General features: G+C 39.8%; 1 protein-coding gene and 1 pseudogene across 2 annotated transcripts in view; both read right to left on the minus strand.

Annotated features, from left to right (window-relative positions):
* The window catches only part of NEK10 (NIMA related kinase 10), a 158,614-nt gene that overhangs the window by 21,487 nt on the left and 115,065 nt on the right, over window positions 1-22,062 (minus strand). The window lies entirely within an intron of this gene.
* Window positions 3,089-3,489, minus strand: LOC113610235 (metallothionein-1E pseudogene; annotated as a pseudogene). The gene has a single exon (XR_003429008.1). The product of XR_003429008.1 is annotated as a metallothionein-1E pseudogene (transcript).

A 22,062-nucleotide genomic window follows, 5' to 3' on the forward strand; every position in this document is an offset into this window, starting at 1 on the left:
ATACAAAATCAATGCACAGAAATCTCTGGCATTCCTATATACTAATGATGAAAAATCTGAAAGTGAAATCAAGAAAACACTCCCATTTACCATTGCAACAAAAAGAATAAAATATCTAGGAATAAACCTACCTAAGGAGACAAAAGACCCGTATGCAGAAAATTATAAGACACTGATGAAAGAAATTAAAGATGATACAAATAGATGGAGAGATATACCATGTTCTTGGATTAGAAGAATCAACATTGTGAAAATGTCTCTACTACCCAAAGCAATCTACAGATTCAAAGAAATCCCTATCAAACTACCAATGGAATTTTACTCAGAACTGGAACAAAAAATTTCACAATTTGTATGGAAACACAAAAGACCCTGAATAGCCAAAGCAATCTTGAGAAAGGAAAACAGAGCTGGAGGAATCAGGCTCCCTGACTTCAGACTATACTACAAAGCTACAGTAATCAAGACAGTATGGTAGTGGCACAAAAATAGAAATATAGATCAATGGAACAGGATAGAAAACCCAGATATAAACCCCCTCACATACTGTCACCTTATCTTTGATAAGGGAGGCAAGAGTATACAATGGAGAAAAGACACCCTCTTCAGTAAGTGGTGCTGGGAAAACTGGACAGCTACATGTAAAAGAATGAAATTAGAACACTTCCTAATACCATACACAAAAATAAACTCAAAATGGATTAAAGACCTAAATGTAAGGACAGACACTATAAAACTCTTAGAGGAAAACATAGGCAAAACACTGTATGACATAAATCACAGCAAGATCCTTTTTGACCCACCTCCTAAAGAAATGGAAATAAAACCAAAAATAAACAAATGGGACCTAATGAAACTTAAAATCTTTTACACAGCAAAGGAAACAATAAACAAGACAAAAAGACAACCCTCAGAATGGGAGAAAATATTTGCAAATGTAACAACTGACAAAGGATTAATCTCCAAAATTTACAAGCTGCTCATGCAGCTCAATAAAAAAAAAAAAAAAAAAAAACCAACCCAATCCAAAAATGGGCAGAAGACTTAAATAGACAGTTCTCCAAAAAGATACACAGATTGCCAACAAACAAATGAAAAGATCTTCAACATCACTCATCATTAGAGAAATGCAAATCAAAACTACAATGAGGTATCACCTACACCAGTCAGAATGGCCATCATCAAAAAATCTACAAACAATAAATGCTGGAGAGGTTGTGGAGAAAGGGAACCCTCTTGCACTGTTGGTTGGAACGTTATTTGGTACAGCCACTATGGAGAACAGTATGTAGGTTCCTTAAAAAACTGAAAATAGATCAACCATATGACCCAGCAATCCTACTACTGGGCATATACACTGAGAAAACCATAATTCAAAAAGAGTCATGTACCACAATGTTCATTCAGCACTATTTACAATAGCCCAGAGACAGAAACAACCTAAGTGTGTCCATCAACAGATGAATGGATAAAGAAGATGTGGCACATATATACAATGGAATATTACTCAGCCATAAAAAGAAATGAAATTGAGTTATTTGTAGTGAGGTGGATGGACCTAGAGTCTGTCATACATAGTGAAATAAGTCAGAAAGGGAAAAAGAAATAGTGTATGCTAACATGTATATATGGAATCTAAAAAAAAATGGTTCTGATAAACTTAGGTGCAGGACAGGAATAAAGATGCAGACATAGAGAATGGAATTGAGGACACGGGGAGTGGGAAGGGTAAGCTTGGACGAAGTGAGAGAGTGGAATGGACATATATACACGACCAAATGTAAAATAGCTAGCTAGTGGGAAGCAGCTGCATGGCACAGGGAGATCAGCTCCATGCTTTGCGACCACCTAGATGGGTGGGATAAGGAGGGTGGGAGGGAGATGCAAGAGGGAGGGGATATGCGGATATATGTATGCATATAGCAGATTCAATTTGTTATACAGCAGAAACTAACACAACACTGTAAGGCAATTATACTCCAATAAAGATGTTTAAAAAACAACAACAGGGGCTTCCCTGGTGGCGCAGTGGTTGAGAGTCCGCCTGCCGATGCAGGGGACGCGGGTTCGTGCCCCGGTCCGGGAAGATTCCACATGGCTCGGAGCGGCTGGGCCCATGAGCCATGGCCGCAGAGCCTGCGCGTCTGGAGCCTGTGCTCCGCAGCGGGAGGGGCCGCAACAGTGAGAGGCCCGCATACCGCAAACAAAACAAAACAAAACAAAACAAAATAAAAGAAAACAAAAACCAGATCCCTCAAAACTTCTTCCAATAATTAATCAATATCCTATAAATAAAGAAGCACTTCAAGGCATAAAACCCGTAATAGAAAATTACAAGGCTCAAAGCCTCATTATCCGTTGTCCCTATAACATAGCTGTTTTACTGGTAAGAAAACTTAAGGGCTGAGGGTGGAGGTTTGTCCAGGACCTCTGAAATAGGGTGGGACCTGGGACCTGGGACCCTTTGCTGTAGTGCTTACACCTGGGCAAAGGTCTCCTAGTCTCCTTGAGCAAAAAAATACAAAGAAACTCTAAGGGATTAAAAATAACTGCTTACATGTGCAGTTGGTACAAATTATGAACAACAAGATACAAAAAGACCAAAAACCCAACTGCCACTTCTGAGGTGTCACGATCAAAAGCAGGTCCTCTGCATGATCCCTGCACACAACACCACCAAGTGGGGGGGCAGACCACCTAAGCCACCCCTCCAGTCCGACCCATGTATCTCCCGCTAGGCTCACCCCATTTAAGGGACCAGCTCGTCCCTTCCCCCGCCCCCAGCTTAGGGAGCGAGCAAGGGACCCTGTTACTTGTTTTTGCTCCCTCCTGCTGCAGCATGAGTCCCAATAAAGCTTATCTGAACTTCTCATCTGGCCTTTTATCAATTTCTATGGATTAAGGAGGCCAAGAACCCTGGCCAGTAACACCTCTGAGCAATACACAACATTGTTATCTCTGGGTACCCTGTTGCTCCTAATCCTGGTACATTACTAACATCCATTCCAACTGGAAGTCAGTTCTTTACTGAAATTGATTTATGCAGTACATTCTTTAGTATTCTAGATGATGAAGCTGGCCAATACCCTTTTTTTTTTTTTTAAAGCCAGCCACTTTTATTATCATTCTTATATTTTATAGGACAAAAAGAAAAAAAGAGGAATGTAGGTTTGTCCTGGTTGCTCTATTTACACCCGGGGCAGGCTCTCCGCGACATCAGGCACAGCAGCTTTTCCGAGGCCCCTTTGCAGATGCAGCCCTGGGCACACTTGGCACAGCCCGGAGGGCAGCAGGAGCAGCAGCTCTTCTTGCAGGAGGTGCATTTGCACTCTTTGCATTTGCAGGAGCCGGCACACGTGCAGGATCCACCCGCGGTGCAGGAGCAGTTGGGATCCATGGCGAGAGGAAGCGGAGGCTGGGGTCCGGAGACTGCAGCACGAAGTATGGCAAGGACGTCGAGGGGGCGTGGCCAATACCCTTTTGCCTTCACTTAGGAAGAAAATAATTCACCCGGGCAGTAGTACCTCAGGATTTTGCTGAATCCTTTTTATTTCTCACAAATCCTGAAGGCTGATCTGAATGATATAAAATTCCCTAGAGTTTCTACTTTGTTGCAGTATGTAGATGACTTGCTTCTTTGCTTTCCTTTTCAAGCCTCCTCACAGGAAGACAGCATTCACTTGTTACAGCTTTTAGCCTTAAGGGGACATAAGGTCACCAAAAAAACATTGCAGTTTGCCAAACCCAGGTTCCACTTTTAGGGCAGCTTAGAACAGGGGCTACACCCAGATCCAGATAGACTTCATGCTGTCCTAAGTTTCCCCAAACCCAAAACTAAGCACCAACTTCGAGGTTTTCTCAGGCTAGTTGGTGATCGCCAAAACTGGATTCCAAATTTCTCTCTTACGGCCAAACCTCTCAACAATAACAACCCGAACTCAATTTTATGGGAAGAACCGGATGACATAGCTTTCAAGGCCTTAAAAGAGAGTTTGATGAACCCACCTGCTCTTGGGCATCCCAATTATCAGATTCCCCTTTTCCTTTTGTATATGAAAAGGAAGGTAATGCCCTTGCAGTACTGACCCAAAAACACGGGGACCACCATCAACCCATAGTATATTATAGTCAGCAACTGGACCCTGTGGCACAAGGATACCCGCCTTGCTTTAGAGCCATTATAGCTACTGCTCTTTTGGTGAAGGCTACTGAGAAAATTATAGTATACCCTTTAACCATTTTTGTACCTCATGCAGCAGAATCCCTTCGGAATTCTCATCATGCCCAACACTTCTCATCAAGCCACCTCACCTCCTATGAAGTATTTTTGTTACCTGTCCCTCACATAATTCTTTTACGTTGTAATAACCTTAACCTGGCTACTTTTCATCCCTCCATCACTGATTAATTCCCTTATGACTGTTTAACGCTGATGGACCACTTCCTGACTCCTTGAAATGACCTACAGAAAATCCTTGGGTAAAGGTGACTTTTCATGGTTCACTGGTGGTTCTTATTTAAAAGGTAACAATGGCAAATACTCTGCTGAGGATGCTATTACAACTTATTTTATGCTATTACAACTTATTTTAATGTTGTTGAGTCAGCATCTTTACCTATGGCTACTTCAACCCAACAGGATGAATTGTACTCTTACATGGGCTTGTACTTTAGCCTAGGACAAAACTGCCAATATTTATACTGATATGCTTTCAGAGTAGCTCATGATTTTGAAATAATGTGGAAGAAATGTGTCTTCCTTACTTCCAGAGGAAATGAAATTTAAACTGGCCCCTATGTTCAGGAATTATTAAATGTAATACTGCTATCGGCCACTTAGATTCCAGGGCATTCTAAACTTGACTCTCTGGAAACCAGGGGAAATAACCTTGCTGACATTTCCACAAGGAATGCTGCCATTAAAGGGACCAACAGTAGCCAAACCTCTGTCACGGTCCAAAGGGATATTTCCCCAAATGATAGTTTAGAAAAACTGGCTAGAGAAGCCCAACAACTGGCCTCAGGAAAGGAAAAACAACAATTGGAAATTGTTGGAAATTCAACAATTTTTGGTTTGATAAAAGAGAAACCTCTGGTTTGAACCAAATAACAACCCAGTCCCACCTAAGGCTCTAAAATTCTCACTCCTCACCACTGTGCATGCATTCAACCACTGGCCTACTGACAAAATGACAGCCTTCATGAATCAATACTGGTGGGGAAACATAAATGAGGCTACAAAAGGTGCCTGCCTCACTTGTCCCACCTAAAATACAACCCAGAGAAACTGTTCATACTGCTCCCAGACATTTTAAATTGCCTAATGGACCATTCAAGTTCTGGCAAATGGATTTCATACAACTTCCTCTGTTTCATGGATGTAAATATGTTTTAGTGTTGGTCTGTATGTTTTCACACTGAACTGAAGCCTTCCCTTGCAGACAGGCTACCGCCTCCTCTGTGGCTAAAGTCCTTTTGTAAAAGAATACCCCTACCTGGGGAACTTCTCTCAAACTTCATAGGGATCAAGAAACCCATTTTACTGGCCAGGTGCTTCAGCACATCTGTACTCTTTGGCTTGTCTTATAGCACTTTCACTGTGATTACCATCCTCAATCTTCTGGTTTAGTTGAATGCAATAATGGCATTATAGGACTCAACTGGCAAAATTTTTAGAGGCCCTCCATACACCTTGGCCAACAGCATTCATGTTGGTCGTTCTAAATCTCAGATCCACCCTTTCGGAACTCAAACTCTCACCCTTTGAGGTGGTCACAGGACACCCAATGCACTAGGCTCCTGCTTCTTTTGACCCACAACTGATAAAAGGAGAGGTGCTCCAACATTGCAAAGCCCTAATTGCTTCTATTAAAAATAACCAAAAACAAAAACCAAAAAAAAACCATATTGGGCTTCCCTGGTGGTACAGTGGTTGAGGGTCTGCCTGCCGATGCAGGGGACATGGGTTCATGCTCCGGTCCGGGAAGATCCCACATGCCTCAGAGTGGCTGGCCCCGTGAGCCATGGCCACTGAACCTGCGCGTCCAGATCCTGTGCTCCACAACGGGAGAGGCCACAACAGTGAGAGGCCTGTGTACCACAAAAAAAACCCAAAAAACAAAAAACAACCATGTTTTGGGTAGAGCAATCTTTTCTCAGTGTGCTCTCAAGAGACAAAGACTTTAAGCATCACACATTGCAACCTGGAGATTTTGTCTATTGAAATAGACACCTCCAGAATAAATGCTCTTCACTCTTGCTGAAAAGGCCCCATGAAATACTGTTAACCAACCCTTGTGCCACAAAACTCCAAGGAAGACTCTCTTTGGATTCTCATGACACACCCAAAGAAAGCACCAAACCCTGACTGAGCCTGCACATCACCTGGTGACCTGAAAGTAAAGATTTCCCAGAATTGGAGCAGATGACATCTGACGACACAGCTTTTGCAAGATAGCTGGACCAGGTCTGTTAGAAGTTTGTCACCAAATGTTTGATGATGACATAACACCATCATGTGATCTCCAGTGTCCTTGGTCTTGATAACATATGGGCTTTCGATAAAAAGTGCCTGAGAGTTCTCCCTCCCACCATTCCTTGTTACTTGAGTGTGACCTCAGTAGGTTTCCAATCTGTGTACTTTCCTTCTGATGTGAGAAACCACACCCAGGAAAGGTCTTTCCTGACTTGGAGGGACAAAAAAGCTGCTGAAACTAGAAAACCTGACTCCTGATCAGTGATACTTTCAGAGAAAGGTCTTGAACAAAAGGGAAAAATATGAAAACTGATATATAGAAACCTCAATTAAATAGAGTTGAGAGACCAGAGTGGTGGCTCTGGTGCCCTGCAAAGATAGCTGAGACCAACAAGAAGAAAGACTCTTCTTTCCCAGCAAGGACTCAGTCCATGAAAAGCTATGGACTCTGTTTACTACAGCCCTCCTGAATTCCTCTTCCTCTCTGTAAAAGTGTTCTCCTTCCCCCAGTGTGCTGGGACTTGCATGTAGCTCACCATGGTTGTAGACCCCAAAGCTGCAATTCTCTGCTGATCCAGAATAAACTCATCTTGGTTGGAGAAATATCTGGCAATCTAGTTATTTCAGGTCAACAGAATACACTGCTTTTGTAATAAAGAAACAATAGAAAGCCTGCCAGATTTGACAATATTTTTAGATAATTCTGTTTTAAATGGATTATATATATTATATATATATAATTGGTAATCTAACTTTTCAATTAACAATATATTGTAGATAGGCTCCTAGGTCAACAAACACATTACTATACTATCACTTACAAATATTTACCTAAACAACCCAACCAGCGTCACATTTCAACTGTACAATAACCACAATAACTGAAAATGAATTAAATAAAATACCAAATACACAGGGAATAAAAGGAAAATATTTTAAATAGGTTAGAATGTTTATATGTCCAAAAACAATGTAAAAATTCCTGAAAATTAGCAATAAATTTTAAAAATCAGTGATGAAAAATAATTACTCATAGTAATTTCTTTATTTTGATTATATTATCACCACAACCAATTTACTTTTGATCAAATTCTTTCCAAATTGCCTGAAGCCCAACTGTGTATGGAACTCCAGGATTTGTAGTGAGGGTGATCATGGGGAAGGAGAATGGGAAGAGAAGAAAGATTGGAAAATATTTTGGGGGCATTTAGAATTTTAATTTGCTCCATCAGTCCTGAAGTAAAAATATATATTTGAGTCAAAAATGCTACACTGAAATTGTACTTTAAAAAAGAAATTGGGATTCCTCCTTATCAGATTAATTCATGCAACTTTCCTAAGACATGGAAGGTTTGGAATGAGAAGATTCTTTTGTGGAATATCTATAAGTCTGATTTAAATTGTTAGAACTATGAATAAATAGGAAATAAATTTAGAAAAAAAGACTTAAAGAATTTTTCAGTATGTGAAAAATTATTAAATGGTAAGTAGTGACCAGCTGCTTTGCATGGCCACTAAAATCCAAAACAAATGTCAAGTTATAAGAGAAGGACTTCATTTGACATAGGAACACCTTTGGTTTTTTGTCTTTCTTGGTAAAGAAATTTTTATAGGCACAAAATGAAAAGAATTTATAAATCACTTTTCTAAAAGATGTTTTCCCCTTAACCTGTCATGAAGATGGTGAAAAATAAACCAAATAAGCATTTATTAGGTCTTGGCTTCAAGAAAGGAAAACAAATTAAATGGTCTTTTTCAGGTTCCTCTAATCCTAATGCTTTATGGATGCTATTAAGAGGCCTATAATGGAAACAAATTAAATATAAATACAGTGAGGAGTGTGGGCAATTAAACAAATGGACCATGGGAGGTGTGATGATCAAGGCGGCAGGTTAGGAGCATGCTGGGCTCACCTCCACTCATGAACACATCCAAACAACAACTCTTGCTGAAATCAACCTGGGGACAAGCAGAACAGCTCTTCTGCAACCAAGGCTGTAAAGAAAGATCCACACGGAGTCCGGTAGGAAGGGAGAATGATGTGGTCGGGACCTTCACCCTTAGCAGGGACACAGGAGAGGAGGGGACATCACAGGCTCAGGGATCCTCCCTGGGGAGCGAGGGATTCCGGCCCCACATTGGACAGCCCAGCCCTGGGATACAACACTGGGAAGACAAGCCCCTTACCTGGTTTGAAACCCAGTGGGGCTTACCAAAGGGCTGTAAGAAACTGGGCCTCTGCTGTTGAAGAGCACACAGACTTGCTTGCTCCCAGTCAAAGTGTGGAGGCAGCACATTGAAAACTGCCAGGGGCTCTGACCAGCTAGCCAGGACTGCTGCATCACACCCCCCGCCCACCCCTCACCTGGCTCCTGCTCTAGCCCCTCTTGCTCCAGCACTGCTTCCCACTAAAGCAGAGGGTGCCACTAACTACGAGAGTGTGCACACTTGGAGGGAACAGAGCTGGCTTGGATCCAAGCCCTGCCTCTGACCAGGGTGTAGGCAGCCATTGCCAGCACATGTGTCCCTGTGCACTCTTGGGAGGGAGCAAACTCAGCTCAGTAGTGTGATACCAACCCCTCCAGCCACAACCCAGCCTCTAGCCAAGCAAGCACATCAGGGATAAAGTGAAATCAGAAAAGAAGTACAGCCTCAAGCCCTCAGGCCCTGAATCTATATCCCAAACCAAGGCTGAGACTGCCAGCACACCTGGAAGAAACCCAACTTCCTCAGGGCTTCTGTTCCAACCCCTGTGGCTCTGACCGCACCCTTGACAGGGTGGTGATGGCCACTGAGCAGAGGAGAAGCCCCAGCTTGCACCTGGCTCTGGCTCTAGCCCCTCCAACTCTGCCCCTACCTCCCACCAAGGTGGTAGCTGCCAGCGCACACTGGGAGAAGACGTGGCCTATGCTAATGTCAGACCCAGCTCTCCCACCAAAGCCACTGGGCACACACAGACTTCATAGGGACAGTCCCACACAAGGACACACTTTCAAGATCAGAGTAGGTAACTGTTTCACCTAATTTTACAGAGACAGAGGAAGTCAAACAAAATGAGAAGACAGAGAAGAATACATTTCCAAAGAAATAACAAGAAAAAACCCTGAAAAGAAAATCTTAATGAAACAGAGGTAAATAATTTACCTGATAAAGAGTTCAAAGCAATAGTAATGAAAATGCTAACTGAACTTGGGGAAAAAAAGAATACAAGAACACAGTGAGAATTTTAATAAAGAACTAGAAAATATTAAAAAAAAGAACTGAAGAATACAATAACTGGTATGAAAAGTACAGTAGAGGGAATTAACAGCAGATGAGGTGATACAGAAGAGCATAGTAGTGATCTGGGAGATAGAATAATGGAAATTACCCAATCAGAACACCAAAAAAAAAAAATTTTTTTAAAAATGAGGCTAGTTTAAGGGACCTCTAGGTCAACATCATGCATACTAACATTCATATAATATGGGTCCCAGAAGGAGAAGAGAGAGAGAAAGGGGTACAAAATGTATTTGATGAAATCATGACTCAAAAATTTCCTGACACCAAAGAAAGAAACAGATATTCAGGTATAGGAAGCACAGAGGGTCCCAAGCAAGATGAACACAATGAGACTCCCACCAAGACCTATCATAATTAAAATGGCAAAAGTTAAAGAGAGGATTCTAAAAGCAGCAAGAGAAAAACAAAGAGTCAAAACAGTTACAGGGAACTCCCATAAGGCTTTCAGCTGATCTTTCTACAGAAACATTGCAGGCCAGAAGGGAGTGGTATGATATATTCAAAGTACTGAAAGGGAAAAAAAAACCTACCACTTAGGATACTCTACCCAGCAAGGCTGTCATTCACAATTGAAGAAGAGATAAAGGGCTTCTCAGACAAATAAAAACTAAAGGAGTTCATCATTACCAAACCAATCTTTCAAGAAGTGTTAAAGGGTCTTCTTTCAGTGAAAAAGAAAAGGTTACTACAAGAAGGAAGAAATTATAGGAAGGGGAAAATCCTTCTGGTAAAGGCTGTGGGTCAACCATTAAATAAGATTAATAGGTTAAAAGATTAAAACACAAAAATTGTAAAATCAACTATAACTACATAAATATTTAGGATAGCCACGATGATTTAAAATATGACACCTGGGGCTTCCCTGGTGGCGCGGTGGTTGAGAGTCCACCTGCTGATGCAGGGGACACGGGTTCATGCCCCGGTCCAGGAAGATCCCACATGCCGCGGAGTGGCTGGGCCCGTGAGCCATGGCCACTGAGCCTGCATGTCCGGAGCCTGTGCCACAACAGGCCACAACAGAGGCCACAACAGTGAGAGGCCCACGTACTGCAAACAAAACAAAACAAAACATGACACCAAAAACACAAGGCTTGGGGAAGGGAGTAAAAAATGTAGAGCTTTTAGAGAATGTATTTGAATTTAAATGACTATCAATTTAAAACAAGTAGATACAGGTCAACATATATGACCTGCATAGTAACCACAAATCAAACCTATAATAGGTATACAAACACTAGAGAGGAATACAAACTTAACACTAATGAGGGTCATCAAAGCATAAGGTAAGAGACTAAAAGAAAATGAAAAGAACAGAGAAGAACTACAAAAAAAAACCCCAGAAAACAAATAACAAAATGGCAATAAGTACATACCTATCAATAATCACTTGGACTAAATGCCCCAAACCAAATACATAGAGTGGCTGATTGGATAGAAAAAAAAAAAGACCCATCTATATGCTGCCTACAAGAGACTCACTTCATAGCTAAAGACACACACAGACTGAAAGTGAGGGGATGGAAAAAGATATTCCATGTGAAACAAAAGGAAAACTGTGGTAGCAATACTCATATCTGACAATATAGACTTTAAAACAAAGTCTATAATAAAAAACAAAGAAGCACATTATATAATGATAAAGGATTGATACAAGAAGAGATAGAACATTCGTAAACATATACGCATCTAGTACGGAGCACCTAAATAACTAAAGCAAGTATTAATGGATATAAAAGGATAAACTGACAGTAATACAATAATATTAAGGGACTTTAACACCCCACTTACATCAATGGACAGATTTTCTGAACAGAAAATCAATAAGGAAACACTGGCCTTAAATAACACATTAGACCAGTTGGATTTAATAGACATTACAGGACATTGCATCTAAAAAAGGCAAAATACACATTCTTTTCAAGTGCACATAATATTTTCTCCAGGATAGGTCACATTCTAGGCTACAAAACAAGTCTCAAGAAATTTAAGAGGATACAAATTATATCAAGCATCTTTTCCAACCACAATGGCATGAAACTAGAAAGCAATTACAGGAAAAAAAGGGGGAAAACAAACATGGGGAGACTAAACAACATGCTATGAAAAAAACTAATGGGTCAATGAAAAATTCAAAGACAAAATCAGAAAATACCTTGAAACAAATGAAAATAAAAGCACAACTTTCCAAAATCTATGGGAAAAAGCAAAAGAAGTTCTCAGAGGGAAGTTTATAATGATACAGGCCTACCTCGAGAAACAAGAAAAATCTCTCAAATAAACATCTTAACCTTAGAAAAAGAAGAACAAACTAAGCCCAAAGTCAGCAGAGGAAGGAGATCATAAAAAGATCAGAGTGGGAATAAATAAAATTGAGAAAAACAAAAAAAAAATAGAATAAATCTATGAAACCAAGGGCTAGTTTTTTTTTAACAGGAAAACAAAATTGGTAAGCCTTTAGCAATGCTTATTCAGAACAAAATTGCAAGGACCCAAATAAGCAGAATAAGAAATGAAAGAGGAGAAATAACCAATACCATAGCGATACAAAAAAATCATAAGAGAATACTACAAACGGTTATATGCCAACAAATTGGACAATCTAGAAGAAATGGACAAATTTCTAGAAAAATACACATGCCAAGACTGAATCAGGAAGAAACAGACAATCTGAACAAGACCAATCACTAGTAGTGAAACTAAATTTGGAACAACAACAAAATGCCCAGCAAACGGAAGTCCAAGACCAAACAGCTCAGGGAAATTCTACCAAGCATATAAAGAAGAGTTAATACCTATCCTTCTCAAAGTATCCAAAAAAACTTAAGAGGAGGAAATACTCCCAAATTCATTCTACAAGGCTACGATTATCCTGATACCAAAACAAGACAGACATTACAGAAAAAAGAAAATTACAACCCAATATCTCTGATTAATAAAGGTGCAATAATCCTCAACAAAATGTTAGCAAACCAAATTCAACAATATATAAAAAGGATAATTCACTGTGATCCAGTGGGATTTATAGCAGGGATGCTATGATGGTTCAATATCCACAAATCAATCAATGTGATACACCACAATAACAAAAAGAAGGGTAAAAATCACATGCTCATCTCAATAGATGCAGAAAAGCATTGGACAAAATTCAACACCCATTCATGATAAAAACTCTCAAAAAAGTTGATATAGAGGGAACATACCACAACAAAAAAGCCATTTGTTACAAACCCACAGCTAACATCATGCACAATGGTGAAAAACTAAAACAAGTATGCCCACTCTCACCATTTCTATTTCAAGACAAATATGCCCACTCTCACCATTTCTATTTAACATAATATTGGATATCCTAGCTACAGCAATTAGACAAGAAAAAGAAATAAAAGGAATCCAAATTGGAAGGGAAGAAGTAAAACTGTCACTATTTTCAGATGACATGTATAGAAAACCCTGAAGTCTCCACCAGAAAACTATAAGAGCTAATAAATGAATTCACTGAAGTTGCAAGATACAAGATTAATATACAGAAATCTGTTGCTTTTCTAAACACTAATAATGAACTATCATAAAGAGAAAGCAAGCAAATAATGTCACTTAAAATTGCATCAAAAAGAATAAAATACCTACAAATAAACTTAACCAAGGAGGTGAAAGACCCATACTCTGAAAACTATAAGACACTGATTAAGGAATTGAATAAATAAATGGAAAGATATCACATGTTCATGGATTGGAAGGATTAAAAAATTTTAAATGTTCATTCTACTCAAGGCAATCTACAGATTTAATGCAGTAACTATCAAAATACCAATGACATTTTTCACAGAACTAGAACAAATAATGCTAAAATTTGTATGGAACCACAAAAGACCCCAAAGAGCCAAAGCAATCTTGAAAAAAAAGAACAAAGCTGGAGGTATCACACTTGCTGACCTCAGACTATACTACAAAGCTACAGTAATCAAAACACTATGGGGCTTCCCTGATGGCACAGTGGTTGACAGTCCATCTGCTGATGCAGAGGACATGGGTTCGTGCCGCAGTCCGGGAGGATCTCACATGCCGCGGAGTGGCTGGGCCCGTGAGCCATGGCCACTGAGCCTGCGCGTCCAGAGCCTGTGCTCCACAACGGGAGAGGCCACAACAGTGAGAGGCCCGTGTACTGCAAAAACAAAAACAAAAACAAAACAAAAAAAACCCACTATGATACTGGCACAAAACAGATACATAGACCAATGGAACAGAATAGAGAGCCCAGAAATGAAACAATGCACATATGGCCAATTAACCTATGAAAAAGGAGACAAGAATATACAATGGGGAAAAGACAGGCTCTTCAATAAGTGGTGTTGGGAAAACAGTTACATGTGAAAGAATAAAATTAGAACATTTTCTCACACTATATACAAAAGTAAACTGAAAATGGATTAAAGATCTAAATGTAAGACCAGAAACCATAAAACTCCTAGAAGAAAACATAGCCAGTGCCCTCTTTGACATAAGTCTCAGCAATATCTTTCTGGATCGGTCACCTCAGGCAAGGGAACAATAGCAAAAATAAACAAATGGACCTAATTAAACTTAAAAGCTTTAGCACAGTGAAGAAAATAATCAACAAATTGAAAAGTTAACCTACTGAATGGGAGAATACGTTTGTAAACGATGCATCTGATAAGGGCCTAATATCCAAAATATATAAAGAGCTAATATAACTCAATATCAACAAAACACACAACTTGATCAAAAAATGGGCAGAATCTAGATAGACATTTCTCCAAAGAAGACATATGGATAGCCAAAAGTCACATGAAAAAATCCTCAATATTGCTAATTATTAGAGAAATGCAAATCAAAACTACCATGAGATATCACTTCACACCAGTCGGAATGGCCATGATGAAAAAGTCTACAAATAATAAATGCTGGAGAGGGTGTGGAGAAAAGAGAACCCTCCTACACTGTTGATGGGAATGTAAATTGGTGCAGTCACTATGGAGAACAGTATGGAGGTTCCTTAAAAAACTAAACATAGAGCTACCATATGATTCTGCAATCCTACTTCTGGGCATATATCCAAGAGAAAACCATAATTCAAAAAGATACATGCACCTCAATATTCATTGCAGTACTATTTACAATAGCCAAGACATGGAAGCAACCAAAGTGCCCATCAACAGAGGAATGCATAAAGATGTGATATATAAATAGATATATATAAAGATATAGATATAATGCAATATTACTCAGCCATAAAAAGAATGAAATAATGCCATTTGCAGCAACATGGATGGACATAGAGATTATCATACTAATGAAGTCAGACAGAGAAAAACAAGTATCATATGATAGCACTCATATGTGGAATCTAAAAAAATGATACAAATGAATTTATTTACAAAAAAGAAACAGACTCACAGACATAGAAAACAAACTTATGGTTACCAAAGGGGAAAGCAGGGAAGTGATAAATTAGGAATTTGGGAGTAACATATACACACTAAAATAGGTAAACAATAAGAACCTATTGTATAACACAGGGAACTATACTCAATATTTTTTAATAACCTATATGGAAAAAAATCTGAAAAAGAATATACGTATATATAACTGAATCACTTTGCTGTATACCTGAAACTAACAACAACATTGTAAATCAACTATATTTTGATAAAAAATAAATTTTAAATAGATGTATTTAGAGTTCAATTTGTGCAATTAAATCCTGAGTTCACTCAAAATTCCCTCCAAAGCAGATACTGTAATAAAACAATTCGGTGGGGGAGGGGCAGTTATTGAGTGCAGGGAAGGGTGTTATTATTCAGGTAAATCTTACCCCACCGGACAGAGAAGCCATAAACAGAAGCAATTACAAGCGAAAGTATTCTCACATCCCACCCATCAAGGCATGATTATGGAAAGCTCTGTTCCTCTCATTCCCTGCCTTTGCATGCTTAGCACTTTTTTCCCTTTCACACTCCTCAGCTGCTTGGGCCTGGCAGGTAGAAAAATCCTAGTCCCTACTAGTACCAAGGCAGCCTCACAGGGAGCAAATATAGAGATGGAGAGGGAGAAGAAGCTATATGTATACACAGCATAAGTAATTCTTCTCTACTGTGACTATTAAGAAATTAATCTGATTATTAGGCAAAATACAATCTATATATTCAAATGAGCACTATCCTTTCACATTTCAGACTAACAGCAAACAATCACTATTGTCTAGTGAGTGCTTACCATATGCCAGCCAGGCACTGTTACAAGCACTCAACATGCATCACCACTTTTAATCTCACAATAATCCTAGAAGGTGGGCACTATTAATATCCCCAGATTACAGATGAGGAAACTGAGGCACAGAGAAGTCCAATAACTTTTAACCCTCAACAGCAGACCCAGGACTTAAACCCAGTATTATTCCAGAGCCTGTGCTTTTAATAATGACCCTACCAACCTGCCTGTCAATATTACATTCTTTTTCCAATTATGCTCTTATTCTTGAAAATTCCTCTTTAGCAATTTCCCTCAGGGCCAATATATCAGTCACAGAAGAATACTTGTCTAAGTAATTTATAACCATTCCACATTTTATTTTTTTTAAATGATAACATCTTACTTGAACTCATTATTCACTGTTCTAGTAACTATGGAAGATATAAAGATACAGCAAATAAATGGGAAAAAAATAAAATAGAACAGACCCTAGCACCAAGTATGTACTAACTGTTTCAAACTAAAAACATTTTCACTCGAGGCKTCATTGAGGCAAAAGTCAGAACAGTTCAAAAATATGTTGGTGCTAGGAAACCATCAATGAAGTTAAAAGACAACCTACAGAATGGGAGAAAATATTTGCAAATAATGCAACCAACAAAGGGTTTATAACCAAAATATACAAACAGCTCATACAACTCAATATCAAAACACAAACAACCCAAACAAAAATGGGCAGAAGTCTAAAATAGACAGTTTTCCAATGAAGACATACAGATAGTTAACAGGCCCATGAAAAGACATTCAACACTGCTAATTATTAGAGAAATGAAAATCAAAGCTGCATGAGGTACCACCTCACCCCAGTCTGAATGGTCATCATCAAAACGTCTACAATAATAAATGCTGGCGAGGGTATGGAGAAAGAGGAGCCCTCCTATACTATTGGTGGGAGTAAATTGGTGCAGCCACTGTGAAGACAGTATGGAGGATCCTTAAAAAACTGAAAATAGAACTATCATATGATCCAGCAATTTCATATATGGTTATATATCTGGAAAAAAATGAGAACACTAATTTGAAAAAATACATGTACCCCAATGTTCATAGCAGCATTATTTACAATAGTGAAGACATGGAAACAATCCAAGTGTCCATCAACAGTGATTGGATAAAGAAGCTGCAGTATGTACAAGGGCATGAAACTAGAAATCTACCATGGGAAAAGAAATGAGAGAAAAAAAATGATTACATGGAGACTAAACAACATGCTTCTAAAACACCAATGAGTCAACAAGGAAATCAAAAAGGAAATTTAAAAATACCTTGAGACAAATGACAATGAAAACACAACCACACAAAATCTATGGAATGCAGCAAAAGCAGTTCTTAGAGGGAAGTTCATAGCAATATGACTTTCCTTAAAAACAAGAAAAATCTCAAATAAAAAACCTAACCTACCACCTAAAAGAATTAGAAAAGGAACAACAACAACAAAAAGTCAGTATTAGGAAGGAAATAATAAAGATCAGGGAGAAAATAAATAAAATAGAGTTTAAAAAATAGAGAAGATCAATAAAACCAGGAGCTGGTTATTTGAAATGGTAAACAAAATTGACAAACCTCTGGCCACACTCACCGAGAAGAAAAGAGAGAGAACCCAAATAAACAAAAAAAGAAGGGAAAAAGGAGAAATCTCAATTGATACCACAGAAATGCAAAAAACCTTAAGTGATTGCTATGAACAACTATATGCCAACAAATTTGACAACCTAGAAGAAATGGACAAATTTCTAAAAACATAGCCCACCAAAACTGAATCAAGGAGAATCTAGTGAACAGACCAATCACTAGAAGTGAAAAAGAATCTGTAATTTAAAAACTCCCTACAAAACAAAACTTCAGGACCAGATGGCTTCACAGGTGAATTCTTCCAAACATACAAAGAACTTACACCAATTCTTCTCAAAATCTTGAGAAAGATTGAAGAGGAGGGAACACTCTCAAACACATTCTATGAATCCACCATCACCCTGATACCAAAACCAAACAAAGACACCACCAAGAAAGAAAATTACAGGCCAACATCTTTGATGAATATAGATGCAAAAATTCTCAATAAGATATTAGCAAACTGAATCCAACAACACATAAACAAGATCATACACCATGTCCAAGTGGGATTCATCCCAAGTTCACAAGGATGGTTCAATATATGCAAATCAATCAGTGTAATACACCACATTAACAAAAGAAAAGGAAAAAACCACATGATTATCTCAATAGATGCAGAAAAAGTATTTGACAAAATTCAACATCCATTCATGACAAAAACACTTACCAAAGTGGGTATACAGGGGACATATCTCAACATAGTAAAAGCTATTTATGACAAACCCACAGCCAGTATAATACTTAATGGTGAAAAGCTGAAAGCCTTCCTTCTAAAATCTGGAACAAGACAAGGATGCCCACTCTCACTACTTCTATCCAACATATTATTGGAAGTCCTGGTCACAGCAATCATACAAGAAAAAGAAATAAAAGGTATCCAAATTGGAAGGGAAGAGGTAAAGTTGTCACTATATGCAGATGACAGGATACTATATATAGAAAACCCTAAGGACTCCATACAAAAACTACTAGATCTAATAAATGAATTCAGCAAAGTAGCAGGACACAAGAGTAACATTCAGAAATTGGTTGCATTTCTTTACACTAACAATGAATTAGAAAGGGAATTTAAAAAAAAAAAACACCTTTTAAAATTGCGCCAAGGTCTACAAGTGGAACAACTCCAACAGAACACCTACTGAACGCTGGCAGAAGACCTCAGACCTCCCAAAAGGCAAGAAACCCCCCCCACGTACCTGGGTAGGGCAAAAGAAAAAAGAATAAACAGAGACAAAAGGATAGGGACGGGTTCTGCACCTGCGGGAGGGAGCTGTGAAGGAGGAAAAGTGTCCACACACTAGGAAGCCCCTTCGCGGGCAGAGACTGCGGGTGGCGGAGTGGGGGAGCTTCGCGGCCATGGAGGAGAGCACAGCAACAGGTGTGCGGAGGGCAAAGCAGAGAGATTCCCGCACAGAGGATCGGTGTCGACCGGCACTCACCAGCCCAAGAGGCTTGTCTGCTCACCCGCCGGGGCGGGCGGGGCTGTGAGCTGAGGCTCGGGCTTCGGTCAGATCCCAGGGAGAGGACTGGGGTTGGCGGCGTGAACACAGCCTGCAGTGGGTTAGTGCGCCACGGCTGGCCGGGAGGGAGTCCGGGGAAAAGTCTGGACCTGCCGAAGAGGCAAGAGACTTTTTCTTCCCTCTTTATTTCCTGGTGCGCGAGGAGACGGGATTAAGAACGCTGCTTAAAGGAGCTCCAGAGACGGGCGCGAGCCGCGGCTAAAAGCACGGACCCCAGAGACAGACATGAGATGCTAAGGCTGCTGCTACCGCCACCAAGAAGCCTGTGTGTGAACACAGGTCACTATCCACAACCCCGTTCTGGGGAGCCTGTGCAGCCCGCCACTGCCAGCGTCCCGGGATCCAGGGACAACTCCCCCGGGAGAACGCACAGCGCGCCACAGGCTGGTGCAACGGTACGCCAGCCTCTGCCGCCGCAGGCTCGCCCTGCACTCCGTGACCCTCTCTACCCCCGGCCTGAGTGAGCCAGAGCCTCCGAATCAGCGGCTCCTTTAACCCCGTCCTGTGTGAGCAAAGAACAGACGCCCTCCGGCGACCTACACGCACAGGCGGGGCCAAATCCAAAGCTGAGCCCCTGTGAGATGTGAGAACAAAGAAGAGAAAGGGAAATCTCTCCCAGCAGCCGCAGAAGCAGCAGATTAAAGATCCACAATCAACTTGATGTACCTTGCATCTGTGGAATACCTGAATAGACAACGAATCATCCCAAATTAAGGAGGTGGACTTTGAGAGCAAGATTTATTATTCTTTCCCCTTTTCCTTTTTTTGTGTGTATGTGTATGCTTCTGTGTGAGATTTTGTCTGTATACCTTTGCTTCCACCATTTGTCCGAGGGTTCTATCCGTCTGTCTTTTCTTTTTCTTAATAATTACTTTTTATTTTAATAACCGTATTTTATTTTACTTTATCTTCATTCTTTCTTTCCTTCCTTCCCTCCTTTAGACACGAATCATCCCAAATTGAGGATGTGGACTTTGAGAGCAAGATTTATGATTTTTTCCTCTTTTCCTCTTTTTGTGAGTGTGTATGTGTATGCTTCTGTGTGAGATTTTGTCTGTATACCTTTGCTTCCACCATTTGTTCCAGGGTTCTACCCATCTGTTTTTTTGTTTTTTGAGTTTTTTTCCTCTTAATAATTATTTTTTTATTTTAATAACTTTATTATATTTTGTCTTACTTTATTTTATTTTACTTTATCTTCTTTCTTTCTTTTTTTCCTTCCTTCCCTCCTTCCTTCCTTGCTCCCTCCATCCCTCCCTCCCTCCTTTCTTTCTACTTCTACTAATTCTTTCTTTCTACTTTTTCTCCCTTTTCTTCTGAGCCGTGTGGATGAAAGGCTCTTGGTGCTGCAGCCAGGAGTTAGTGCTGTGCCTCTGAGGTGGGAGAGCCAACTTCAGGACACTGGTCCACAAGAGGCCTCCCAGCTGCACATAATATCAAACGGCGAAAATCTCGCAGAGATCTCCATCTCAACACCAGCACCCAGCTTCACTCAACGACCAGCAAGCTACAGTGCTGGACGTCCTATGCCAAACAACTAGCAAGACAGGAACACAACCCCACCCATTAGCAGAGAGGCTGCCCCAAATCATAATAAGTTGACAGACACCCCAAAACACACCACAAGACGTGGACCTGCCCACCAGAAAGACAAGATCCAGCCTCATCCACGAGAACACAGGCACTAGACCCCTCCACCAGGAAGCCTACACAACCCACTGAAGCAACCTTAGCCACTAGGGACAGACACAAAAACAATGGGAACTACGAACCTGCAGCCTGCAAAAAGGAGACCCCAAACACAGTAACATAAGCAAAATGAGAAGACAGAAACACACACAGCAGATGAAGGAGCAAGATAAAAACCCACCAGACCTAATAAATGAAGAGGAAATAGGCAGTCTACCTGACAAAGAATTCAGAATAATGATAGTAAAGATGATCCAAAATCTTGGAAATAGAATAGACAAAATGCAAGAAACATTTAAAAAAGACCTAGAAGAACTAAAGATGAAACAAACAATGATGAACAACACAATAAATGAAATGAAAAATACTCCCGATGGGATCAATAGCAGAATAACTGAGGCAGAAGAACGGATAAGTGACCTGGAAGATAAAATAGTGGAAATAACTACTGCAGAGCAGAATAAAGAAAAAAGAATGAAAAGAACTGAGGACAGTCTCAGAGACCTCTGGGACAATATTAAACGCATCAACATTTGAATTATAGGGGTTCCAGAAGAAGAAGAGAAAAAGAAAGGGACTGAGAAAATATTTGAAGAGATTATAGTTGAAAACTTCCCTAATATGGGAAGGAAATAGTTATTCAAGTCCAGGAAGCACAGAGAGTCCCATACAGGATAAATCCAAGGAGAAATACGCCAAGACACATATTAATCAAACTGTCAAAAATTAAATACAAAAAAACATATTAAAAGCAGCAAGGGAAAAACAACAAATAACACACAAGGGAATCCCCATAAGGTTAACAGCTGATCTCTCAGCAGAAACCCTACAAGCCAGAAGGGACTGGCAGGACATATTTAAAGTGATGAAGGAGAAAAACCTGCAACCAAGATTACTCTACCCAGCAAGGATTTCATTCAGATTTGATGGAGAAATTAAAACCTTTCCGACAAGCAAAAGCTGAGAGAGTTCAGCACCACCAAACCAGCTTTACAACAAATGCTAAAGTAACTTCTCTAGGCAAGAAACACAAGAGAAGGAAAAGACCTACAACAACAAACCCAAAACAATTAAGAAAATGGGAATAGGAACATACATATTGATAATTACCTTAAATGTAAATGGACTAAATGCTCCCACCAAAAGACACAGATTGGTTGAATGGATACAAAAGCAAGACCCATATATTTGCTGTCTATAAGAGACACACTT

Source organism: Aethalodelphis obliquidens, unplaced genomic scaffold, assembly GCF_003676395.1.
Source record: "Aethalodelphis obliquidens isolate GAN/ISIS:26980383/991018 unplaced genomic scaffold, ASM367639v1 scaffold62, whole genome shotgun sequence".
NCBI lineage: Eukaryota > Metazoa > Chordata > Mammalia > Artiodactyla > Delphinidae > Aethalodelphis > Aethalodelphis obliquidens.